General features: G+C 39.6%; 1 protein-coding gene across 5 annotated transcripts in view; it reads right to left on the bottom strand.

The window, feature by feature from the left end:
• LOC146394980 (uncharacterized) overlaps positions 1-12,999 on the bottom strand; it is a 480,198-nt gene that overhangs the window by 163,916 nt on the left and 303,283 nt on the right. The window contains exon 3 of one of the 5 annotated variants that reach the window (XR_014834440.1): positions 9,103-9,232. The exons of the other annotated variants lie outside the window; for them this stretch is intronic. The gene's annotated coding sequence lies outside the window, so the exon portion shown is untranslated. Of the gene's footprint in view, positions 1-9,102; positions 9,233-12,999 lie in introns of those variants that run through there. 5 annotated transcript variants of the gene reach the window in all.

Below are 12,999 nucleotides of genomic sequence, written 5' to 3'. Positions count from 1 at the left end.
CTGAAACGCTGGCTATTGCTTCATCTGGGAGTGTCAAGTCTTTTAACTCTGACCCAACAATGTCATGTCTTCTGCCAGCCTCCATTAAACTGTGTAAGCTAACTTGTTAACTTGCAAAACCTCAAAGCTTTTATAATTCTTGACATAACAACCAAAATATATAATGAGAAGAGCAGCATTAACATTTTTGCAAATCTCTAATGCCTGGCTTAATAGAAGAGAAGCTCTCATTTGACTGAATCTCTTGCAATATGTTGTCTTCATTGAAATAGATGAACAAAGTCTGGCCTTACACAGACGTCTAACTGGAAAAGGGACAACCTTGTTGATCCCCTAAAAAGATCTCAGCATCCCTATGGTTCTTAGACCCCACTGATCAACAGCTATGAAGCTTATCGCCTACATTGAAATGATTTTAATATTGGGCATTTTGTGTTTGCATGACTTACGTATTCCACAAAATTATTGCTCTGGAAGATGAAGTCGCAATAGCTTAAAATCAGTTATGTTTTTTGTTACTGTTATTGTTGTTTGCTATCTGTTTATATTTTTTGTTACAGGAATGCTCTGAAAACCCACTTATCCAAATAATCAACTACTATACTTGCCCTCATCAGAGTAATAGATCACTCACAGGGCTCATCAAAGGCTGTTTATTCTTCAAGACTAACTTCAAAACGCTTGCTCTGCAGGGTCCACCAATCCTAAATAATTGTTTCATAAATTTTGCCCAATCCCTTTCAGCCTTCCTACCACATTGAAAGATCCACCTTAAACTAGACTTCTCAACACTTAAAATACCTGGTTTTGACCTCCACTTCCTGAAACACTACTAAAGCAGAATAAGCAATAAACTCAGTCTTTCTTTATAAGTAGGTTTAGTAGTTTTTACAAGATGTCAATTAACAATCTATTTCCTACTTGAATTACTACCTCTCCAATAAATGGGTCTCTGCTTTGAGAAACTAAGCATCAAATACACTTAATATAATCATTTCAGCATATATTAGAAATAGAAAATTACACGGTCTTTCATTCAATGGAAAAATCTTGATATTCAATCTACCATTAAATTCCATAAAACTAGGGTTTGCCAGATTTAGCAAATGAAAATACAGAACGGCAGCCAAACTCAAGTTTCAGAAAACAATGAAGAATTTTTTAGTCTAAGTCTCTCCCAGACACTGTATTGAGTGTCCTGTTTTATCTGTCAGCTCTATATAAAACCTGTGCTGTATGAATTGGTTCTACTTTAACAACAAATATTTTCCATTTCCTTATTATTCTTGATCATCAAAGATCCTAATCACTCTATAAAATCAAATACAGTAATTACCTTACCTCACTTTGGGTTCCTTATTTTAGGTTGGTAAGCAAATTATAGATGAAGTATGAAAAGAACAAAATTCAAAAGAAGGCAAAAAAAAATTCTCACTCTGTCAAAGAATCTTGAAATGTTTTTGTTTAAATTTTTGAGCTTCGAATTTTAAGGTTTCAGTTTTAACAGTAGGCTGAAAAATCTGTCAAAGTAGGATGAAAGCTGGACTCATACTCTAGGAGAAAGAAAGTCGTGGAACTTCAGACACCACACATAGTACCTAAGAAAGTGAGCTCAGAGTTGGCGGTGCAGAGGTGATGCCAAAGATGAGGTCATTATAGATAAAATAACAAGTGTCAAAGTGTTTCATGGCTTATAGGCCCCATGTACAGTTATGGTCCAATCCTTAGTCTGTATTTCAGGGCAAAACTGCATTATACCCAATGTTCAATCCCATGCTGATGTCCAACGTTTGTTGAGAACATCTAATGTTCTAGGTGAATAAAGATTAAGAACAATCTTCAAACTGTAATTCTACATCACTAAAGAGCATGATAATGTGTGAAAATAGAATGTGTACATGTATGTGTAACTGGGTTACCATGCTGTACAGTAGAAAAAAAATTGTATTGGGGAAATTATTTTAAAAATAATAGTAATAAATAAATAAATAAAATTTAAAAAAACAATTAACCTTTTATATATTAATAGCATCATGACAGAGGAAAATATACCCAACTGAAAGGTAGAAGTCTTGGACTTTAGTCCCATTTCTAGCAAATTATCTCTTTAATCTTGGGCAATTTAGTTCCTATGTTAGTTTGTGAGGGCTGCCATAACAAAGTATCACAGAGTAGGTGGCTTAAACAACAGAAGTTTGTTTTCTCACAGATCTGGAGGCAAAACGTCCAAGATCAAAGTGTCATTGGAACTTGTCTCTTCTGAGGCCTCTTTTATTTGCAGATGGCTATTTTCTCCGTGGGTCTTCGCATCATCTTCCCCCTCCACAGGCCTCCAATAGCTTGAATATTTGTATTTCCCCAATATTCATATGATGAAATCCAAATCCCCAGTGTGATGGATGGTAGTAGGAGGTGAGGTCTTTGGGAGGTGATTAGGTCTTCAGGGTGGAGCTCTCAAGAATGGGATTAGTGTCCTATAAAAGAGATTCCCAAAGAGACCTTTGGCCCTTTCAGCCATTGAGGACACCAAAAAGGCAGCCACCTATGAAATAGGAAGGAGGCCCTCACTAGACATCAAGTGGCCTGTGCCTTGATCTTGGACTTCCCAGCCTCCAGAACTGTGAGAAATTTCTGTTGTTTGTAAGCCATCCGGTCTCTGGTATTTTGCTGTATCAAACTGAACAAACTAAAAAAAATGCCTGTGTCCAAATTTCCTCTTATAAGAACACCAATTATGCAGAATTACCCTAATGACCTTATGTTAATTTAATTATCTCTTTAAAGGTCCTAGAGATACTGGGAGTTAGTACTTTAACACATGGATTTGGGGGGATACAATTCAGCCCCTAAGAGTTCCTCTTTTCAGAAACTGGGTTCCTCTCTCATAAAAGAGGGATATTGAAATTGATCATTTCTAATGTCTCTTCTCACTCTAGGATTCATATGTAATAAATCAGATTACCTGTTTTACTTTATGGACTACAAAATTAAAACTAGCAGGTCTAAGTCTCAGGAACACTAATATTCATCAGCAAAAATGTCTGAAATCATAATGTCATTATAATGTTAATGAAAACCACAGATGGTAAAAGTTCATTTGCATTTCAAATAGTTGTAGCTTTCCAAGTGCAATGAAATGATTCAGCAAAATTCACATGGTAGAAAAATGTACGTAGTTGTCTTTCTCTTATTCCAGTAGAACCCACTAGGACACTCTGCAAATATCTGTTGAAACTTCTATTGATTCATGCTAAAAACAAATGCTTTCTATTGAGGCTATGTCAATCAGTAATTCTACAACATCATTCTGTGTGGTTTGAGGATATAGGAAGAGATTTATATTTGCATTTCTTGGTATTTTCTTTTTGCTATAATAATTTCACAGCTAAGGTTATAGAATAGCATATTATACCAAGTTTTAGTTTTCTTGATTAATGACTTAGCAGAGAAGAAACATTTATTTCCACATTTGCCTGGAGAAACTCAAAGGAAAAGCCATCTAAAAACATCTCCATGGTAGAAACAGAGGCCTCCATAAGTTTTCAGTTGCATTTTGCCCAAGGCCACAACACTATTAATGTGTTCAATAAAAAATAAGCTTGACCAGTGGATAATAAAATTGGCTACCTAGAATTACCTGAGAAATACCTAAAAAATAAGATTATCCTGACCTCACTTCGCATATTTTGCTTTTTCTTTTTGGGGGGTGCACCCACAGCATATGGAGGTTCCTAGGCTAGGGGTCTAATCAGAGCTACAGCTGCTGGCCTACAGCACAACCACAGCAATGGAGGATCAGAGCCTTGTCGGCAACCTACACCACAGCTCACGGCAACGCCATATCCTTAACCCACTGAGTGAAGCCAGGGATGGACCCGCAACCTCATGGTTCCTAGTCGTATTTGTTGCCACTGCACTACAACGGGAACTCCCATATTTTGATTCAATATGTCTTAGAGACAGCCGAAGAGTCAAAGTGTAGACAACCACCACCATTTGGGAAAACCTTGATGGGTCAATTTGTGTTTGGAAATTGCTGCTAGAAGCGTGGATCTCATAAGCCTTGGGACCTTGGAATCTAAGTATAAGACTCTAGCACCCCTTGGAGAACTGGGACTGTTTGGTTTTACTCTCCATTGTCAGAGACACTCTCTATTCCACAAGATCAAGGACCATGTGTAAGGGAACAGTAATATATTGTGAATATATGAATATATATCTGAGATACTTTACCTTGTTTAGGAAATTCCGTTCCCTAATAACAAAGAAACAGGTCCCCAATTAAGGGTCCTAATTGCTTACATGAATTTGAAAAGAGCTAAAACTATCTTCTTGCCTGGCCTTGTCCTGGATGCATTTTCTCCCAGTCTGTACTATGCATTTGTAAGAAAAAACTTCTGGAAGATTGTGAACTTTAGTGAGCACACTGTCCAGTTCACCAAAATGTTATCTGTGGCTTTGCTTATGTTATTTCACAGCATGTAGAGGTAGAAGCTACTTGCAGAAAACTGTGGGGAGGATAATTTTTATCCACAGAAATACAAATTGTATCCACTGTGTCCAGTGTAGCCATTGATTACCACCCTGTGAATGTTGACCAGCTTTTCCCATTTGCACTCATTTGTAAAAGTCGAGCCAGCATTCCTTATCTGACAATAAATATTTGGTACTTTTGAGTTTTCATGTGAGCAGTTTACATCCTACTTGTACCCTCATTTAAGTGATGAGTCAAATAAAAGATTTGGCAGGTGTTCACTTTTATGAGAATCACGATCATATTCACTTTTGAAATGTACCATTTAACCTATTCATTTATTACTGACTATATACTGGGTGCCACATTCGTTACAACAGTCAGCAAAACGAACACAGCCCTGGTTTTTGTAGAGGGTACAGGTGAAAGGGGGCACAAAAAAGTCAGCAGGTTCTAAGTAAGCAGGCAATTACAGTATGTCGTCTAGCAGGGGTCCTCTGACATGGCCTCAAGGGTCCCAGTGGACTAGCATCTGTGCTCTTATGTTATCCCCGCCCCTTGAGTATGGGTTGGACTTACTTCTTGAAAGCAAGGGAGGGAAGGGAAGGGGAGGAATGTTACTTCCAAGATTAGGTTATAGGAAATTACAAATCCAGGTTGAGCCCTCTTCCTGGTTCTTTCGCTTGCTTGCTTGCTTGCCATGAGGGAAGCCAGCCGCTACGCTGTGAGCTGCACTCTGGAGAGCCTCCCATGGTGAGGAACTGATGGGTCCAGCCAACGGCCACACAAAGGAATTTAGAAGTGGATCTTCCCACAATCAGCCCTTGAGATGATTGTAGCCCCAGTCAAGCCCTTAACTGCAAACTTGTGAGAGACTCTGAGCCAGAGAAGCACCTGGAATTTTTCCCTACAGTAACAGTAAGAAAATTAATGTTTTTTTTTTTTTTTTTTTTTTTTTAAGCTATTAAGCTTTAGGGTAACTAGTTATGCAACAATAGATACCTATGGTATTCTTTTCCCTGGAAAACCATTAAAATAGTCTATCAAAGGTACCCCATCAATAATCACAGAGTGGGGAATCTCACATCATATTCTGTCATCCCTCAGCCCAACTGTCCAGGAATCAGTGTCAGAATATCCACATCCAAATGAATTACACGGTAAACTGCCAACACCACAACACAAACATCCAGAAAGACAAACCATTCTTCTCCCAGAGGAAACTGAATGTGACACCAGAATTTTTACAAGTACCACAGACATGACCATTGCAAAAGGGAAATATCAGTTTGCAATCCAATCTATATAAATCATAGAGTAGTTCTTTTTAACAATTAAAAAAAGAAAAAAAAAAAACCCAGCTTCTCTGAGCTCCCATTGTTTCTTCTCATATTTTTCTCATATACTAGTACTGTTTTGTTTCCTTTCTTGTGATGTCAGCAGTTTCACAGGCATCCCCTTGTAAAAGGTAGCATGGGCCAGCATAAGAAATAATAGGTAAAAGAGAAAGCCACGGATTATGGAATTAGAAATGCCTGTGTTTAAATTCTGGCTGGGACTAATTGTAGATCCCTGGGTAAAACTCTGAACCTTTAAATAGGCATCAGGCTAATGCCTTTTAGAGTTGTCATGAGCATTTAAACTTCAGTTTTTGAAATAGTGCGTTGAAGAACTTAGCACACAACAGGGCTAGATAAACACTGGTCTTTCTCCACTTGCCACATGGTTACATTCTGCTAAACCCATCGTTCATTGAAAATATCGTAAACCAAAAATGCATTTAAAACACTTATGCTACCAAACGACAGAGCTTAGCCTAGAATACCTTAAACATGAGAACACTTAAGTTTAGCATACGGTTAGGCAAAATTATTTCATATGAAGCCTATTTTATAATAAAGGCTTTTATTATAAAAGCATATAATCTCATGTAACTTATTGAATACTGTACTGAAAGTGAAAAACAGGATGGTTGTAAAAGTATCGGTTGTTTACAACTGTGATTGTGCGGCCGACCAGAGGCCCTGGCTCGCTGCCCCTGCCCCCCATCACTAGGCAGGAAAAGATACAAACTCTTTGTATGAGGTATGATTTCCACCGAACCCCTCTTGCTTTCACGCCACAATCAAGTTGAAAAATCAAGGTGAACCTATGTCAGCTGGGGACTATAATAATAGTCATTGTTACTATTCCTCCTTCTCTCATGTTTTTTCCTAAGGCCAGTCTTAATGCATCTCCAACATACTTTATTAAGAATCACTTTGTCAAGCTGTATTTAATAGCAAAAGACATTCCAGATTCCACCACATGCCTATCCCAGGATCTAGGAAATCCTATTTCAGAATACAGGTATTGGAATACATGTAAATATTGTCTCGTTGGGGATTATTTGAATGTAGGAAAAAAAAAAAAAAAGTGTTGTTTACTGGCATTTGCCAAGAAAAAGCACAGCAAATTGACCATAATGCAATCCATAGTGTGCCCCCTCCCTGAAAATAAAATGAAATGTAGACTAATTGACCAATAACTTAAAACACTTAAAGAAATCTTTGAACTAAATCTAATAATACGTATTTGGTTGCCTCCTGAAGGGGCAAACCTAGAGAACTAGGCTGCAGGATTGAAAGGGAGAATTCATTTTAACAGCATATTTGCTGGTAGTTTAAAACTGTTGTGCTAAGAGTTCCCGTCGTGGCTCAGTGGTTAACGAATCCGACTAGGAACCATGAGGTTGTGGGTTCGATCCCTGCCCTTGCTCAGTGGGTTAAGGATCCGGCATTGCCATGAGCTGTGGTGTAGGTTGCAGACGCAGCTCGGATCCTGCGTTGCTGTGGCTCTGGCGTAGGCAGGCAGCTACAGCTCCGATTAGACCCCCAGCCTGGGAACCTCCATATGCCGTGGGTGGGGCCCTAGAAAAGGCAAAAAGACAAAAAAATAAAATAAAAAATATAAAACTGTTGTGCTGTATGGAGATATTATCTAATCCAAAGGAGATTAATGAAAATGTGCCCACTCTGAGCCATGTTAATATTGCACAATTAATCTTTCCCCTTGTTTTATTATTCCCAACATTGCTTTCTTTCTGTTTTAGTAGAAGAGAACACAAATTCTAAACTTTTTTTTTTTCTGAAGTAGTTCAGAAGTAGTATCAGCTTTTCACTCCATAGAGAGAGCCGCCCCCAGTTTCCATCTTACCTCCAAATTGAGTGACCTGTTCACCCCGCTCTGCTCATCTATGGTAAGGAGAGAGTTCGGCTCTCTTCTGGCATCTCGGGGAGGAGAGGAGGGAAGCAATGAAACTTCCCACTGGCTTTTAGGCTAATTATTGTTCATGAGCCACAGCTGCACCCAGGTGACATGTGGATGCATCTAGCTGAAGCCCTCGTTCTCTCTTCCGAGATCTGGCCATCACTGGGGTGTGAGCTGCCCGGATATTGTCTTTGCTCTTAGGCAGAATAAGACAAGGAGGGGAAAGAACACTTAATAAAACTTAAAATAGAAAAGCCATTTTAATTGTCCTTAAACCCAATTAAGTGTAGGATTTCAATTGGCTTAGGATTCTTATCTCTACTGGATGGTTAGAGGAAAATGTCTGTCTTCAAAAACAAAGCCATCATAGCCAAGATTCAGAGGAAATAAAACAAAGACATCTTGAACTTATTCAAAGCAAATTAGCTCCTAATTAGTCAGGACAGACCAAGGTTTTCTACCTTGGATAAAAAAAGAACCAGATGAGGCCCTGTCACTGTAACAGGCATAATGTTTATATTGTAGGGATATTTGTTGGTCTAAGACTTGCTGCTGCCTTCTGTGGAGAGCTGGAAGGTCCTGAGAAGGGCTAATGAAAGGGAAGGTGATGAGGGTGTGCAAAGCTCTCCCCACCTCACCTCTTCCCCAGAAAAACTAGGATCTTCTGCCTCAGATGCTGGGAAGACACACCCCCCCATTAGGGACCTTGTTCTGTTTTGTTTCTTCTCTAATTCCCCCTCACCCATATATTTTTCCTCTCTTAGGACTTTTCTTTTTGAACTCATTAACCTCATGGGCTTTATTTTTATAACATGGCCACACTCTTAATAGTTATGGTTATATGATATGGGCAGATGTTATTACTTTTAGGGAAAATGTCACTTATAGTCCTCTTATTCTATTTTTAACTTTTAGCTTATTTTATTGAAGTTTAATTTTAGCATTATCTTAGTTCTTTTTTAGGTTTCGCTGTCATTTCAAATCATTATGCTTTACTTGTTTTGCTTTCCTGTTATCGTTCTCAAGCAGTTTACTCCAATTGCTAGTTTAGGACTATCCTTCACTTGGGTTTTGTTGATCTTCTTTGTTCTCCTGTTTTTTCCTTCCTGGATGGAATAGATGGGACAGTAGGGATGGGATGACTAGGATAGTAGTGCTAAATTTTTTTGGTTTTATAATTTTTTGAGATAAAAATTGTTACAGAACATTGTAAAGTTTTTCGGTATACAACATTATAACCTGACATCAAGAGTCTCTACCAAGAAATCGTGTGGTAGTGATTTTTAATGATTTGTCTTCATTATGAGCAACAAGGACCATGTCTGGAGAAATGGTTTACAAACACTAGTGTCCTCCAGCATCATCTGTTTGTTAAAACGGAGTGATGGCACCACTCGCAGAGTTTCTGATTCAGGAGGTCTGGGGTGGGGCCCAATAATTTGCATGTCTATCAAGTGCCCAGGTGAGGCTGATGCTGTTGTTTGATGGCTACATTTGGAGACTACTGGCCTGGAGAAGTATGAAAAGGGGAGAGAATCATTAATATAAACCAGAGAAAATCCTTTCCATGTATCCTAACCCATTTCTTACCATGCACCCACATGTTTACTGGATTCTCCCCAACACATTCCACTCCCTGCTAAGTCTGAGCTTCTCTTGGGGCCATTAAACCCCTCTGTTCATGGGTCATTGATTGGCTGAAAAGGTTACTTCCTAAAACCTCACAACATTCTCTCCATGAAAATATGGGACTTTGAATCTAATTGAGCTTTAGGCAAAGTTTGGCAATTGTCTGCTAGGAGGGAGGAGCACGGTGAACCCTCTACCCAGGAATGTGCAGACCTTGTAAGGAGCCAGGAGTGGCAGAGCTCTAGAGAGATGGGGACAGGACGGCAGGGACATGGAAGTCAGGTCCCTGTCCCTGCTTTCAAAGTCATTGCTTCCAATATAATTTTGGGAGAATGATGAAGGGAAAATAAAAAACTCCCACCATGGCCAGTCTGTGTCCCCTCTCCTTCTCCCTAGGAAGACCTGTTTCTTCCCCTCTAGTGTATGTGTGCTTTTCCAATGAATGTTGGTATAATTTTATTATCCATGTGTTGACCAACAATATATAGAATTATTGCATATACGTTGGAATATACAAGAATTTACATGACTTGTATCTTCTTTCCAACTTTCTGATCATGGTCTAGGTCTCTGTTACCTCTTTCACCCTATCTTCAACCTCCTTCATGTGCCTAAATCCTGAAATTATAGGAATATGGCTGGTTTGGGCTTTTCCAGTCTTTTTCCTTCAGCCCTGGAGAGTATAGGATGCTATCCTGAGAAAACCATATTCCCCCAAAGGACATTTTATCAAATTTGGATCTTAGTCACTCTAATAATTCTGATAATAGACAGTTCTTTTTTTGATCTAAATCCCTTGCTGGATTTGTGTCCTCAACTAAGAGAAGGATTTTCCCATTGAAAGGATACTTTCCCAACATTAAATCATCTTTTTTGCCTTCTTTCTTCCTCTCTACCCTGCCATCTCAAACACAGCACAAAGTTTCAGAAAGTGAGAGGTCACTTAACTCTCTCCAGATGAGGGAGATGATCTGTCCCACTGCCTGACTCCAGCCATCTTACCAGAGACCTCCATCCAGTAGCAATAACGGCTAATCTGAAATTCTGCAGACTCTTTCACCAGCTCGGCCCAGGTGGGCTTGGCTGGTTGGATGTGAAAGGCACTGCTCTACAGGAAAAGGTACCCACGGGCCACACAGCACCTCAATGAGTGTGTCTTTCTAACTCTGGTAGATGTGGAGTATTCCTGCTTTCTCCAGAAATCCCTTCATGCATTTTGGCTGGTTGGGAGCCTAATAGTAGGGTCTCCAAAATGTTGAGGGCTTTTGACCTTAACTGCCTGTTAGAATTATGGATTTTTCATTATCCATTTCTCTATATTTGGTCTTTGGGGCCCTTTAATTCTCCAGCCATGGGGATAAAAATATACTACAGCGTTTCAGATGGATCACCCATCCTTGCCTCTGTTTTAGAGGTACTGTTGCAACATTGCCTAACTCATTAGGAAAGAAATCTTTCTTTTCCTGTGATTTAAGATCTTTTTCCATGGCAAGCTGACTATAATGTGTCTCCACACTGAAGTAAGCACATAGTTTATCAACTAAACTGGGACATTTTTGAGAGTGACAAATGCTAAACCATTTGGGGTGCCAGTACAACAGGAGAACACGACAGTCCAGACAAACCAGATGCATGGTCATGGTCACCCTACTCAGCAGGCACAATCTCTCCCTAAGAAGCTTCCAGAGAAAGCTTTCAGCCAACAGCCTGTGGTGGTGCCCCTGCCAGGACCATCTGCTTGTGTTTGCAGCTCCAGGAAGCCTTGGGATTGGCTAAGTCATACAAAATATATTTGGACACATGTGGGATCTGTAGTCCAACTGCCAGTGTTCTTCCGGTGGAGAAATCTGTACAAGTTCGTGTTATAAATAGAAACTTCATTATCTGAGCACTATGTGTTTCTGCCTTGGCTCAAAATGTAGGAACTGCCACCAACATTTCCTTTCTCTAAGGAAAGTGTTGGAGACTTTGACAAACACTCCTGCCCTCTCGGAGGTGCCAGAGAAAAATCTTCCATTCTTAGCAACTCCCAGTACTGGCAACTCTTCATGCAAAGAGGAGTGACTTAAGGGACTGGAAAGACTAGGGAGAAACCAATATCCATTAGGCCTCATTTTTCTATTGTTCAGGGGTAATAATACCCCATGTTCATTGAGTGTTTGCATAGTTCATGTGGTGTATTGGTTACCTTGGCTATTACAACAAATTACCATATACTTGGTTTGAAACAGCAGAAATTTATTCTCTCATAACTCTCAAGGCCATAAGTTTGAAGTGAAAGTAATAAGGTAGTGTTCCCTCCAGAGGATCTAGGGGAGAATCAATTATTTGCCTATTCTAGCTTCTAGAAGCTGTTAGCATCCCTTTACTTTGGCTGAATCACTCTAATCTCTGCCTCCCTGACCACACAGCCACCTCCTCTTCTGTTGGTCTAATCTTTCTCTCTCATGCTTTTATAAGGACACTTGTCATTTGATTTAGGACCTATTCAGACAATCCAAAATGACCTCATTTCATGATCTTTAACTTTATTACATCTGCAAAGACTCTTCTTCCAAGCAAGGTAACATTCATACATCCTAGGGTTAGAGCATGAACATCTCTTTTGGGTGACCATTCTTCAGCCTATTGCATATGAATAATTTCTCCAAATTCTCACAACATAAGTCTAGAAAATGAGTACTATTTTTCTAGGGGGTAAATGGGACATACTTTCCCAGGTCACAGAGTTAATCAGTGGAGGAGCCAGGCTTTGAACCTAGGGAGTTAAACTATACGGTCCACATTTTAATTTTTTTTAGGGCTGTATGGAAGTTCCCTGGCCAGGGGTAAAATCGGAGCCATAGCTGCCAGCCTACACCACAGCCACAGCAACAGCAGATCTGAGCTGCATCTGTGACCAACACAGAAACTCAAGGCAATGCCAGATCCTTAATTCACCGAACAAGGCCAGGGATTGAATCTTCATCTTCATGGATACTAGTTGGCTTCTTAACCCGCTTAGCCACACCCGGAACTCGTAGGGTTCACATTTTTAACCATGACATCACAGGTTCACCCATGACCTAGAACTTTCTTCTAGATCTCTCACTTTCTCTGATACTTCTTCCCACATAATTTTTAAAAGGTCAGAGTTCTTTGTTACATCTGGCTTCCATATAATAACCAGACCAAGTACAGGCCAAAGTACAAGTCCTACCTCACACCAAATAGGTCAGGCCAAGCAGGAAAGCCCCATTCTCCACATTCTTTTGGTGTGATGTAATTTCTGCTAAACAAGATATGTGCTTCAATTATATAATGAAATATGTGTTGCTCAAAAAAAGAAGTTGCTCAGTAAAATTATCAGAGCTTATGGGAAAACAGAGCGGATCACTCGAAATCTGTGCAACTTGGTGACCTGCATACTAAAAAAAAAAAAAAACAAAAAAGTACAAACAAATGAATAATTGTTATCTTAGAGAAAATTTGGAATGCCCAGACAGGCAGCTCAGCATGGCTAAAGGCACAAACAGAACAAAACTGAAAAAGCCCAGCAGAGTGAAACTTTGGGACACATGGTTTACTGTGCATGTGTATATGTGTGTTTTCACCAATCCCAGGACTCCCTGGCAGAGCTTATCATCTGTGCTTGTCTACCCCTCCCA

Source organism: Sus scrofa, chromosome 18, assembly GCF_054392235.1.
Source record: "Sus scrofa isolate SSC_HxYL_T2T_F1_AM1 chromosome 18, Sscrofa_HxYL_maternal_Yorkshire_Landrace_v2.0, whole genome shotgun sequence".
In the NCBI taxonomy this organism is placed as follows: Eukaryota; Metazoa; Chordata; class Mammalia; order Artiodactyla; family Suidae; genus Sus; species Sus scrofa.
The sequence above is the reverse complement of the archived record's forward strand: the minus strand, read 5'-3'. Positions and strand labels throughout refer to the sequence as shown.